Source organism: Rhinatrema bivittatum, chromosome 13 (assembly GCF_901001135.1).
Source record: "Rhinatrema bivittatum chromosome 13, aRhiBiv1.1, whole genome shotgun sequence".
Lineage (NCBI taxonomy): Eukaryota > Metazoa > Chordata > Amphibia > Gymnophiona > Rhinatrematidae > Rhinatrema > Rhinatrema bivittatum.
In genome coordinates this window covers 44,567,295-44,581,442 of record NC_042627.1, presented here as the reverse complement: position 1 = coordinate 44,581,442, position 14,148 = coordinate 44,567,295, and the positions used below count along the sequence as shown (strand labels likewise).

Here is a 14,148-nt window from a genome sequence, read left to right as displayed (position 1 = left end):
GACAACCTGGGAAATTCACCAGCCCCACTGCTTTTGCTGCCACTGCTATACTTCTTCTGGAGCTGATGTGGACTGGGAGCTCTAACAGCCCTGCTGCTCCTGCTAATCCTGGGAACTTCTGCCAGCTGTCCCAATCCACTCCTCCGGCTGATTCATTTTCAACTCTTCTTAGGGTCTAATTTTCAAATTTAATTGAAATCTGTTCACCCGTTTCTCCATTGAAACTAGATCACAGATAGACAGATGGACGGACACGACCTACCCATATGATGCTCTTGTGCTTTCCTTCAGTAAAGAGTGCCTAAAAAGCAGGTCTATTCTAGACCTAGGAAATTCAAATCCCACCGGGTGCTGGAACCAGTCAAGAATATAATCCTATTTCCTTTTTCAAAAGGATATTAAGAATTGATCTAAAAAAAATCAAACAAAAACCAATTATGCGACTATATGTTAGCAAAAAAGAGTGCACAGAAAAAATTAAGTGTTCAAAGACGAAACATAAAAAGAGCACCAATTCACTGTCCACTGGACAGCAAAGGCATCCACTGATTCAGTTGGCATGGCAAAATGGTCCTCTTCTTGGAGGCAGGAACATACCATTGGCCAACAGGAGTAGGCAATTCTGATCCTGGAATGCCGCATCCAAGTCTGGTTTTCAGGCTATCCATAATTAATATGCATGATGAGATATTATTGATATAATTTGAAAAATGACTCTAGTTCCAAATTGTCTGTAAAGCCTGTTGAATGTATCATTTTTGTTGTTGTTTAATACTTTTGTTTAATACCTTTATTTAATATTCAATATTTTATTGTAAAGCCTGTTGCTGCATTACTGTTTAATGTAAACCGAGGTGATGTTCTGAACGTGCCGCGGTATATAAAAATCCCTAAATAAATAAATAAATAAATAAATAAAAATGTTCATACAATTGAAACAATGCATGCAAATATACCTCAAACATATTCTCTGTGGATAGCCTGAAAACCAGACTTGATTGTGACACTCCAAGACTGGAGTTGCCTATCCCCAGGATAAATCCAGGAAGGGCTGTTCCCTGTACGTACCTGGATCAGTCCAGACCCTGGGTTATGTCACCAATCCAGCAGAGGGAGGCAGAGAAAACATTCTAATGACTATGACGTATACCCTGGACCACCACCTGCAGTCAATCAGTATTTCTCTGTCTCCCAGCAGAGGTGGACGTCCCTAACCCCTGCAGTCTGTGGTAGTTTGTTATTTTTTAGTTAGGTAGTTTAGGAGTTAAGTTTTTGCAGGCTTTCTTTTTCTTTTGAAGAGAGCCTATTCTTTTATTTAAGTTATTTAAAAAAAAACAACTGGTTTTATTTTTTCTTCACAGCCGTTTCACTGCCTCCCGGGAGGCCTCCTAGTTTTTTGAGGCTGCCGGAGTTGGGGAGGTTTTGTACCCAGCAACCACTCCTGGCAGGGGTGATACCGGGGGGGCCCGGCTCACTCACCCTACTTGGAGCAGCTCCTGGGGGCCGTGGCGTTTCGGTCAGGTAAAAAATAAAAAATAAAAATAATTCTTCACAGCTGAATTGTTGTTTACTTACCTTTTGGTGTTCGGTGGGCCCGTGCCTTTGTTTTTCGCCGGGGTTTCTTTTAGTTTTTTAGTTTATTTCATACTTTTTATTTCGTGCCATTTTTTCTTTATAATGCCGCGAGGTGCAGCCTGCCGCGCTTGTGGAGATGCACACGCGCATCTCTCCAGGCAGAGTCTCTGTTCATCCTGTCTCCTCGGGGGAGAAGGCTCATCAAGTTTGCTGATAAAAAAAGGGACTCAGCCACTTCGCACGGCCCCAAAACCTCGGCCCAGCTGCTCTCCTGCCCCGGACTCTTTTCGCTGCAGTACAGGAACTGAGGGTACTCCTGTCTACTCTGAGGGTGGTGACACAACAAGCTATTCAGGGTACTTCTGACCCGCCTCCGCTGTCGCCGCAGCAGGCGGTCTCTGGGGGGGGACAAGCCGCGCAAAACAGGGCCATATTTATCGGCTGAAAGCCTGGAGGAGATTTCAGATTCTTCTTCCTCTTCTTCTGCCTTTTCAGGGGATTTTCTTCGTTTTCTTCGCAAAGCTTACAAATCTAAGAAATTTCATAAGAGACATAAGAGTCTCTCATCTGAACAGAGGTAAAGGCCACGTTCCTCAAAAAGGGCTAGTCCCACGGATTTGGGAGTGGGGTCAGCTCCGAATCGTCCCCTTCGTCAGGGTCCAGATCAGACAATTTTTTTCTTTTTCAGATGATTCTGAGCATGGCTCTTTACCTATCCCGGACAAGTCCTTGCCAGAGGGGGATTTAAATGAAGACACTGCTTTGAGTATTAGTTCAGACCCTCATGTTGCGGATGGGGATGACCCCAAAGTAGTCCGCCTGTTTAGAAGAGAGGAACTTGGTCCCTTAATTCCAGCTATTTTACTGGAATTGGGTCTTGAGGTTCCAGTAAAGGATTCTTGGATGGGTGACGTTGACCCAGTGTTGCTTGGCCTTAGAGGTCCCACGACATCATTTCCTTTTCATCTTTCTCTCACTGACCTTATGTACCGGGAGTGGAATACTCCTGAGTTGGGGCTTAAGGTAGCACAAGCCATGGAAAAATTGTATCCATTACCTGAGGAAGCTTTGGAAATTTTAAAATTTCCTAAGATGGATGCCGCTGTTTCAGCCGTCACTAAGAAAACAACTATTTCAGTAACTGGGGCTACGGCTCTTAAAGATCTCCAAGATCGTAAGCTGGAGGTTCAGCTTAAGCGAATTTTTGAGGTTTCTGCTCTTGGTGTGTGGGAGACCATGTGTAGTAGCTTGGCTTTGCGAGCTGGACTAAGATGGGTCCAGGCTTTACTAAACAATTCTTCCCTCTCTGAAGAAGAAGTTGCTCAGGCTGGTAGACTGGAAGCTACAGTTGCTTTATATGATCTCATTAGGACCTCGGCTTGCTCTATCGTTGCTTCTGTATCGGCTCGCAGACTTCTCTGGTTGAGGAATTGGTCTGCAGACGCATCCTCCAAAGCTCAATTAGGGGCTTTACCCTTTAAAGGAAAATTATTATTTGGTAAGGAATTGGAAGATTTAATTTTGTCCCTAGGGGAAAATAAGATTCACAAATTGCCAGAGGACCGTCCTAGGCCTAGAAGCTCTTTTTCATCTCGCTCTCGTTTTCGGTCTAATAGAAGATTTCGTTCTTCTCATCCATCGGCTCCTCCAGCTAAAGTCTTCAGGTAGACAACAGAATTGGTCTCAGACCTTTCGTGGCCGCCGCTTGGGTAGACCTGGAACTTCCCAAGTCTCAGGAGGCACAAAGTCTGTCCAATGAGATAAGGCCAGTCCTTTCTCCAGTTCCCGTCATAGGGGGCAAGCTGTCTCTGTTTTACGGAGAATGGGCCAGATATTTGCGCCCTCCCGCTCCTGATACAAACCACGCCGCGCTTTTCCACCTCCTCGACCGAGGCTCCCGTTACCCACCCGGGGCTAGAGCCTGCTCGCTGACCTAGAGTGAGCCGTGCCGAGGAGGCACCGGAACCCAGCAATTCTAACAACATTCAGCGGCCAGACAAACTAAGAACGCGGTGAGTAAACCGCGCCCCTGGGACTCAGCCAGCCAATCAGGGACTCAGCCAGCTAATCAGGGAGGGAAGCAGAGACCTTTAAATTTTACAAACCTCCAGGCGGCGTCCATATTCGCGCCCTCCCGCTCCTGATACAAACCACGCCGCGCTTTTCCACCTCCTCGACCGAGGCTCCCGTTACCCACCCGGGGCTAGAGCCTGCTCGCTGACCTAGAGTGAGCCGTGCCGAGGAGGCACCGGAACCCAGCAATTCTAACAACATTCAGCGGCCAGACAAACTAAGAACGCGGTGAGTAAACCGCGCCCCTGGGACTCAGCCAGCCAATCAGGGACTCAGTCAGCTAATCAGGGAGGGAAGCAGAGACCTTTAAATTTTACAAACCTCAAGGCGGCGTCGCGCACCGGGCGTCGCGCGCACGAAGGAGCGCGAACTAAGGGGCTTGCCCCTTAGTGCGCCCCTTCGTGCGTCCCCGTAAAAAGACCAATAGCCCTGTTCTTTAGAGCTAGCCTATCAGCTTTTCGGCTCCTACAGACCGCAGAAAATTAAACCCAATTTCAATTTGAATGGACGTTTCAAATAACACACATCCTCACTCATCCAACTCTCCATCAGCTGTATTCAGCACGCATTCAACACCATCCAGCACCCATCCAGCTGCATCCAGGACTCACTCAACACCATCCAGCACCCATCCAGCTGCATCCAGGACTCACTCAACACCATCCAGCACTCATCCAGCTGCATCCAGGACTCACTCAACACCATCCAGCACCCATCCAGCTGCATCCAGGACTCACTCAACACCATCCAGCACCCATCCAGCTGCATCCAGGACTCACTCAACACCATCCAGCACCCATCCAGCTGCATCCAGGACTCACATCAACCTACCATCCAGGAGTCAACATATACAAGTTATCCTACTCCTCATCAGGCCTGCTCAATATCTACTATGTCTACAATGATCAACAGGCCACACACTTACAAATCTCTCATTCCCATCATGATCTCCCCCACCACGCAGTTCTTAGGACTCACATTATTCACCTTCATCCTCTTCAACGCTCAATTGCTCACTAACAAAACTTTGATCCTTAATGACCTTCTTCAAGACAACAACCCAGACTTCTGTGCCATAACTGAAACATGGCTCAAAACAGCGGACATCGCCCTCTTAAACCAACTACCTTCACAAACTTACGACCTCTTCTCCATTCCAAGGCAAAAAAAAAAGAGGAGGGGGTATTTTCCTTGCAGCAAAAAAAACACTGAGATTTACACATCATACCATCAATTCTTCAACCAAACTTGAAATAGGCCTCTTTAAATCTGAATTTCTTCAAATTCTATTAGTCTACGCACCCCCAAGCTTTCTTGAATCCGATCCCTCTCCTATGTTGGAAATAATAGCAGCTCACCTAAACTTAGACTCCCCAGCCATTATCCTGGGAGACTTCAATCTTCATGTGGATAAGTCTCCTCTCTCTCCCAACTGCGAAGCCTTTCTCATGGCCATGACAGCCTTGGGATTCAAGCAACAAATTAACAAACCCACGCACAAAGCTGGTCATACGCTGGACCTCTTTTTTGCTAATTCCGGCATTTCACTCACAGAACACCCGGAGTGCATTAAAGTCCCATGGTCAGACCATTCATTAATCTCCACATCATTCTCACTGTTTAAACCAAGCTACAATCTACTCCCCCCTCAACCATTTCTTTACAGGAAAACATGCCCTTCGGAACACCTAGCCAAGCACCTAGCTCCAGACCTCTCACTCATTGACCTCTCCACTCCTAACTCAGCTGTTCAATCATGGGCTAAAATAACAGAATCAGTAGCCAACACATTATGTCCCCTAACAACAAAAAATCCCAAACACAATGCGTCCAAGAATCAACCATGGTTTAATGAGGAATTGAGAAAACTCAAAACCACTTAAGACAGAAGGAAAAAAAATGGAGAAAAGCCCCATCACCGGCATCACTTCAGGATTACAAACGCTCCCTACACCTCTACAAAAACAGCACACTAAAAACCAAAAGAGACTATTACGCCCGCAAGATCCACCACCTCATATTTGATTCAAAAGCTTTGTTCAACTACGTGTCCAGTCTCACAAAAACCATCACTCCAGCCATCCCAGATGACCAAGCACAAACTAAAGCAGATGAACTGGCTCTCTACTTCAATAAAAAAAATCGCCCGACCTCCTTATGAAGCTGACACCAAACCCAAATGCATCCTACAATACCTCATTTCTCTACCATAACAAAGACTTCGCTCTCAACTCATTCGAACCCATCTCTACTGTGGACATACAAACGATCCTGAAGAAAATGAAACCTTCATCACACCCTTTTGACCAACTACCCACCAAAATACTCTTACTAATCCCGGATACTATTTCCAAAACTCTAGCGGACATCATTAATTGCTCCCTTGAACAGGGAATCTACCCAGATGACCTTAAAACGGCTTCAATAAAACCTCTACTCAAAAAACCAAACCTTAACACAAATGATCCCGGCAATTTCCGCCCCATCTCCAACCTCCCCTTCATATCAAAAATTATGGAAAAAATAGTAAATGCACAATTATCTAATTATCTTGAGGATCACCAAATTTTATCTCCTAACCAATTTGGATTCCGTAGAGCAGCAAGCACAGAAACGCTTCTACTCTCTCTCACAGACTTCCTCCTAGCCGGCATCGACAAAGGACACGCATTCCTTCTAATTTTACTTGACTTTCGGCGGCATTCGACACGGTCAACCATCATATCCTTATAAACCTACTGGCAAACATCGGAGTTTCAGGCAGTGTTCAGACCTGGTTTAAAACCTTTCTGGAGAACAGAGGATACAAGGTAAAAATCCACAACAAAGAATCTCGCTACCATCCATCTTCGTTAGGGGTTCCACAGGGTTCCTCCCTCTCACCCACCTTATTTAATATATACCTGCTCCCACTCTGCCACCTTCTTACAAAACTAAATTTGAAACACTTCCTTTTCGCAGACGACGTTCAGATCGTAATCCCCATAAAAACAACCATTACAAACACTCTAAAATTCTGGGAGAGCTGTCTAACCGAGATTAAACAACTCCTCAACAGTCTAAACCTCATTCTCAATGCCTCAAAAACAGAATTTCTCATTATAGCCCCAGAAAACAACGACATCACCACAAACCCACCAGCTAACCTGCAAACCTCACACATAAGAGACCTAGGAGCAATTATTGACAACCGACTAAACCTAAAACCATTCATTAACCAAACGACCAAAGATTGTTTTCATAAATTATACACTCTTAAAAGAATCAGACCTCTTTTCCACTCCAAAGATTTTAGAACTATTCTTCAAGCAATTATTTTTTCCAAGCTGGATTATTGTAATTCCATATTACTAGGCCTCCCCATCTCTCATACAAAACCTTTACAGATGGTGCAGAATACAGCTGCAAGAATGTTGACCAACTCTAGGAGATTCGACCACATCACCCCCATCCTGAAAGCCCTCCACTGGCTACCGATTCATTACAGAATTATGTACAAGACCATCACTACTATATTCAAAGTCATGCAACTTCAGGCACCGTTAAATCTACAAATTCCGTTTGAAAAACGCACCTCGGTCAGACCTACTAGGGAATATTACAAAGAAGCTTTACATGTTCCACACGCCAAAACCTTCCAACATAAATCATTGGAAGTCAGAGCATTATCCTCAGCAGGACCACGTCTATGGAACTCCATCCCATCTGAGCTACGCCAAGAACAGTGCCTATTAACTTTCAGAAAAAGGCTAAAAACTTGGCTTTTTAAAAAAGCCTATCAGATCTCTGATTGATCCATATAAACATTACCCTTCAATCAGTCTATCCCATTTTACCAGAATCCCAGTGTAAAAGACCATCACTCTGCCTTATTCATCATACTCTTCCTATTTCAGCCTCAATTTTTCCAGCCCATGACCACCTTTAGTCTTGCCTTTAATTTTGTACATATTGTAAATATTATCTTGTAATTTTGTTTTTTGTACCTATTGCTATATTTTTCCTCTTGCTTCCTCCTCTCCCAGTTGTATTTTTCCTTGTTTTATTGTAACTGCTATTCCTGCACCAGTTCAGTTCATCTAGTTTTATGTTCATTACACTAAATGTTAAATGTAAACCGGGTTGATGCGACTACCAGTCGTGAAAGCCGGTATAGAAAATAATAAATAAATAAAATAAATAAATGTACATCGGATCAATGGGTTCTATCAGTGATAAATCAAGGTTACGCTTTAGATTTTGTTCGGCAACTTCACCACCTGTTCCTAATTTCACCGTGTTCTTCCCTACAAAAGCATCTCATGATCCAAGACTCACTACAGCGTTTAAGCAACCTAGGAGCTATAGTTCCAGTTCCATCATCAGAAAATCGGAAAGGTCATTATTCAATTTTCTTCGTTGTTCCCAAAAAGGAAGGAACCTTTCGTCCCATTCTCGATCTCAAGAGGGTCACCGTTGTCTAAGGATTCCAAAGTTCTGGATGGAGACTCTTCGGTCTGTCATAGCTTGGGTTCAAAGAGGAGAATTTCTAGCATCTCTCGACCTCACCGAAGCTTATCTTCATATCGGCATTCGATTCGATCATCAGAAGTTTCTCAGGTTTTGCATTCTAGGGCAACATTATCAATTCAGGGCTCTCCTGTTCGGATTAGCCACAGCTCCCAGAACATTTACCAAAATAATGGTTGCGGTGGCCGCTCAACTCAGGAAAGAGGGCCTGTTGGTACATCCGTACCTGGACGACTGGTTGATTCGAGTGAAGTCAGAATCTCTTTGTTATTATACAATCAACAGGGTAATCAGCCTTTTGCAGTCTCTAGGCTGGGTGATCAACGAAGACAAGAGTCACCTATTACTTCCCAATCTCTGGAGTTTTTGGGGGCACGGTTCGACACTCATCTAGGGATAGTGTTCCTTCCGGAACATCGCCTTCTCAAAATTCAATCACAAATTCGAGACTTACAGTCTATTCCTATTCCTTGTGTGCGGGATTACTTGATAGTTTAGGTTCAATGACCTCTACTCTGGAGTTGGTTCCCTGGGCCTTTGCGCACATGAGACCACTTCAGTCTGCATTGCTTTCATGCTGGAATCCGGTTTTGGAACTATACCACCTTCCCCTTCCTCTTACAGAGATGGCTCGTTCCAGCCTAGATTGGTGGTTACAGACAGCAAATCTGCAACGAGGTGTACCACTAGAGATTCCAGAATGGACTGTGGTCACTACCGACACTAGTCTTTCAGGCTGGGGAGCAGTATGTCAGAATACATCTTTTCAGGGTCAGTGGTCCGAAGAGGAAGCTCAGTGGTCGATCAATCTTTTAGAGACCAGAGCGGTTCGTTTAGTCTTAATCGCTCTTCAACCTCACCTTTGCGGGAAGTCGGTTCGGGTTCTTTCCGACAATGCGACCACGATAGCATACATCAACCATCAGGGAGGAACCCGAAGCTTCCTGGTAGCTCAGGAAGCACAACAGCTGATCGCCTGGGTGGAGCAACATCTGCTCAGCAATCGCAGCCTCACACGTTGCCGGGGTGGACAACATTCAAGCCGACTTTCTCAGTTGGCATCATCTCGACCCAGGCAAGTGGGAACTGTGCGAGGAAGCCTATCAAATGAAATGCAACAGATGGTCCGCTGCGGCAATGGATCTCATGGCCACATTTCAGAATGCCAAAGCCCCTCGGTTCTTCAGCCGCAGGAAAGAAAGAGGAACGGAAGGAGTAGATGGCTCTGGTACTTCCTTGGCCAAGGGATGTTCCTCTCTACGTGTTCCCTCCCTGGCCTCTAATCGGCAAGGTTCTGCGTTGGATAGAAGTTTAACAAGTCGACGTTGTCTTAGTGGCTCCAGAGTGGCCACGCCGTCCGTGGTTCGCGGACCTGGTCAGACTAGCACTGGACGGTCCCCTTCGATTTCGAGATCTTCCCTGCCTTCTGTCTCAGGGTCCGGTTTGGAAGAGGTCAAATGCTTCTCTCTAGCGGCATGGCTTTTGAGAGGCTTCGGTTAAAGAATAAAGGTTATTCAGATGCTGTAGTGACTACTTTATTGCGTTCTAGAAAACCTTCTACATCTTTGGCTTATGCAAGGGTGTGGAAGGTTTTTGAATCTTGGTGTAATGAGCATCAAGTAGATCCAGTTCACTCTTCAGTATCCAATATTTATCTTTTTTACAAGACGGTTTAGCCTGTAGTTCCTTACGGGTACAAGTAGCAGCGCTTGAATGTTTTCGTGGTAAGGTTCAGGGATTATCCTTGGCTGCGCATCCGGATGTAGTGCGTTTTCTCAAAGGTGCGCAACATCTTCGTCCTCCATTTCGGAATCCTTGTCCTGCTTGGAGTTTGAATTTGGTTTTTAGGGCTCTGTGTTCGGCTCCCTTTGAACCCCTTAATCATGCGACTTTGAAGGATCTCACATTGAAGGTGGTGTTTCTTGTGGCCATTTCTTCAGCTTGTAAAATTTCAGAGTTGCAGGCCTTGTCTTGCAGAGAGCCTTTTCTTAGAATTTCTGATACAGGAATTTCATTACGGACTGTACCATCTTTTTTACCTAAGGTAGTATCTTCTTTCCATTTAAATCAGTCCATAGAGCTTCCGGCTTTTCCATCTTTAGATCGTTTGGATCCTTCCTCTAGGGATCTTAAAAAAATTGGATGTACGATGAACTCTGTTGCGTTATCTTGAAGTTACAAGCAATTTTCGATTGTCTGATCATTTGTTTGTTTTGTGGAGTGGCCCTCGCAAAGGTCATACGTTTTCAAAGGCTACGATTGCTTGTTGGTTAAAAGAGACAATTCATCCAGCTTATCTTCTAGCTTGTCGTGCCCTTCCTGAAGGGTTGAGAGTTCATTCTACTAGGTCACAGGCTACCTCTTGGGCAGAATGTCAGTTTCTCCTAAGGAGATCTGTAAAGCAGTGACTTGGAAGTCATTGCGTACTTTTGCTCGTCATTACCGCTTGGATGTTCACGCTCCAAGTTCGGCAGCCTTCAGAGGGAGTGTTCTCCGAGCAGGACTCTCTGGGTCCCACCCTAATTGAATCAGCTCTGGTACATCCCAGGGTCTGGACTGATCCAGGTACATACAGGGAAAGGAAAATTGGTTCTTACCTGCTAATTTTCGTTCCTGTAGTACCATGGATCAGTCCAGACGCCCACCCTTTATGTCTGTGTATTATATTTGTCTTTTCGGAGAGTCCACTCGTTCACTGTTTGGGTGATTAAACCGCCTTTCATGCTGTCTATTTTTCTTAATATTTTCTTGTTTATTTCCGAGATTTTTTTGGGGGGGGGGATTCTGCTTCCATTTAGGATTTGTGAGTTGGAAATTCATTCTCCTATTTGGATAGCTAGCTAATATGTTAGTAGTTAAATTTCTGCTTTGATACTGCTCAATACTGATTGACTGCAGGTGGTGCTCCAGGGTATACGTCAGAGTCATTAGAATGTTTTCTCTGCCTCCCTCTGCTGGATTGGTGACATAACCCAGGGTCTGGACTGATCCATGGTACTACAGGAACGAAAATTAGCAGGTAAGAACCAATTTTCCTATCTAGTCCTGAAAAACTGGATCCAGTTGGCAGTCCTAATTATAAGCGCGTGAATAAAAATGATCACTTCCTAAAATCAGTTCCCCAGATCCATAGTGCACTTGTTCATATAGTTGAAAGGAGTCCTTGTCTAGATTTCCCACATTATTTGGTGTTTTAAAGGTTGCAAAGTATTTTTAAAACACATATTTCTAAATAGAGTAATAAAGTATACATCAGAGATTCCCAAACCTGTTCGGGAGGACACCCAGCCAGTCAGGTTTTTGGGATATCCACAAGTTTTTCTCATGCATATTCATTGTGGATATCCCGAAACCCTGACCAACTGGGAATTTTCTAGGGCAGGCTTGGGACCACTGGTAAAGATCAAGTATCATGGGTGTTGTTTCTAGCTCCCTGATTTAGGATATTCTTGCCTTACCAGAAAGCAATGAGAAACTAGCAATGTGGAATTATTTTCCAGCATTGCTACAATGACTTTTCTGCTGGGGTTTTTTGGGGTTTTTTTGTTTGTTTTGACCTGCAGCTTATTTCCTGAGCTTGTATGTGCTTTTTCACCCCTGCCTGCTTGTGTGTGAATACAGATCTTTCCATCCTTTTGCACATGGCATCCATGTAATATTGCAATGCAGGTACACCAATTTGCAGTCTCTTTTTCCCACATTTCCCTCCTCATTGATTAATTTCTAGGATACGTATAAATGTGTAATACTAAGAAAATGCATCCGCCCAAGTGTGGAAGAGCAAACTGACTGATTTTCAAGATCCCTTTGCTTGGGAAGTTAATACTTTGCAGTTCAGGGGACCTTTAGCACATTTTGCCCAAATGAATTTTAGTGCTGCTGGTGCAGACATTTAAGTAATGTATTAAAAAGCACCCTGGTGGCTTAAGGGAGAAATGCAGCTGTCCCTAAAGTAATTATTGTGTGACCATTAATGTATGAAATGTGGTGGCTGTTAACATGATTAAAATAGTTGTCCTTTAGCTTGTGATGAAGTCTTGATTCCCTAAGCAATGTAGCTTTCTGCATAGTAAATACTGTTCTCCATTCTGAAACATCAAATCCATACAAGGAGCTGTTGCGCTTGGAGGTGGACCCTTGTCCTGGAGCAGTGTGGAATGGCTCCCTGGAAGGGACCAGGAAGCACCTGCCCCCAGGGGGGCAGAGCACAGGAGGAGACAGAGGCTAGGATGAGCTTCACCACTGGAAGCCCGTGGTCCCCCCTGGTGGAGCCTGTAGGGACCTGGGCCGCTTGGACTTAGGTGGGCCTCACAGGGTCTCCCGGAGATGTAGTAGAGAGGCATGCCCATGAGCAGCAAGGGAGCGCGGTCGGTCACTAGGCTGTAGGCCTGGAGAACCAAGGAAGGCCAGTACAGCGTAGGCGATGACAAGGCAAGGGACAAAGCCAGAATCAGAGACGTGGTTAATGGCAGACGGGGTCAGTTCAGGGGATCAGTCCGAGGAGTAGTCAATGAAGCAAGGGTCAGAATTCCAGAGGTCAGTCGAGGTCACAAGGCAGGCAGAAGTCAAGATCCAGGCAGCGAGCAGAATGGTCAAGGAACAGGCAGAGGTCAGTACCAGAGAGTCAGTCCGGAGGTACTACCTGGGAAGACAGACAGACGCTGGAACAGGACGACGCTGGAAACAGGACGACGCTGGAACAGGACGACGCTGGAACAAGGCTGGAACAGGACGACGCTGGAACAAGACCGTGAACACTGAAGCAAACTAGTACACTTACAATGCTAACCCGATTGCCAAGGCAAGGAAGTGCAGGCAGGAACTTCCTTATATCATACGTTCAATCAGGGCGCACCACGGAGCTAGGACCCGCCCCTGGCCCTACAAGAGGCCAGGCGGTCCGCGCGCACGTAGGGGCATGGCCAATTCCACTGAGGACACCGAACTCCGGTGTGAGGCCTGGTGCGCAGTGGAAGGCCAGGAGACTGCCACTGCGGGACACCAAGGCCTGGAGGAGCTCGCGGCTGCCACTGGGGAGGCAGACCCGTGACCTGCAGAGGAGTTAGTGAGGTGAGCAGGCCCGGGCGCGGATGGGGCGCACAACAGGAGCAGGGTGTTGCGACCGTTGCTGGCCTGACGTTTCCACTCCACCCTCCTTACCTCTTTGGCAACTCCTCCTGCGGTTGATGGACGTTTGGCTGCCGCGGCGTCTTCCTGCCGTCCTCTCCGGCATCCCCGGACTGGCTTGGGCACTGCCTCCCGCCATGCTGTTCAGCTGCCTAAGGGCGCGCACGCTGCGCGGCCCTGCTTCAAGCACCTTCAGTGGCGCGAACCTCAGGGCGTCCCCCTGTGATGACGTCATGCATCCAGGATACAAATAGCCTATGCAATTGCTAGCTTAGGAGTTAGCAAGGTAAGATACGGAGCGGTACGGAATGGAAAAGGTTGGAACTACTTCGTATGGGATTCGCTCCCCGAACCTAGCTACTCTGCCTCCACTTGGACTATTCTATTGGGGTACCTGCTCCTCAGGGGCCTATCTCTCTTTTCTCTTTCAGGTCGCTCCTCAAGGGCCCATGTTCCTGGACTCGCTACCTGGAAGACACACGCTGCCTTTACCATCTGTGGAGTTATCATCTATCTCTCTCAGAGCTGTTCCCTGGAACCGGGTACTCGCTCCTCGAGGGCCTGCCTTTACTTCAGCTCCTGTGCTCCTTACTGAGAGACCGCTGCGTGAGTACATTACCAATGAGGTTCTAATCCTGAACTCTGCATTCACTGCTGCTACTCACGATATCAGTTTCTCTCCACTATAGCACAGCCATTGTGGATCACTGTTCCAGAGCTGAGGGACTACAAGCCCAGCCGGACTATATTTCAGCTCACTACCGCCACCTCTGGTGGCTCACCATTACTGTCTAATAAAAGATCTGATTGTGTGTGTGTGTCCTAAGCTGAGCCTGACCTGTGGCCCCATCACGGGACCCTTCC

At 46.2% G+C, this 14,148-nt stretch overlaps 1 long non-coding RNA gene across 1 annotated transcript in view; it reads left to right on the top strand.

Annotated features, from left to right (window-relative positions):
* Positions 1–13,892, top strand: part of LOC115074895 — a 77,339-nt gene extending 63,447 nt beyond the window's left edge. Inside the window, exon 5 of the long non-coding RNA XR_003852362.1 lies at positions 13,716–13,892. This is a non-coding gene — a long non-coding RNA (uncharacterized LOC115074895). The remainder of the gene's footprint in view (positions 1–13,715) is intronic.
* Positions 13,893–14,148: the final 256 nt, after the last annotated feature.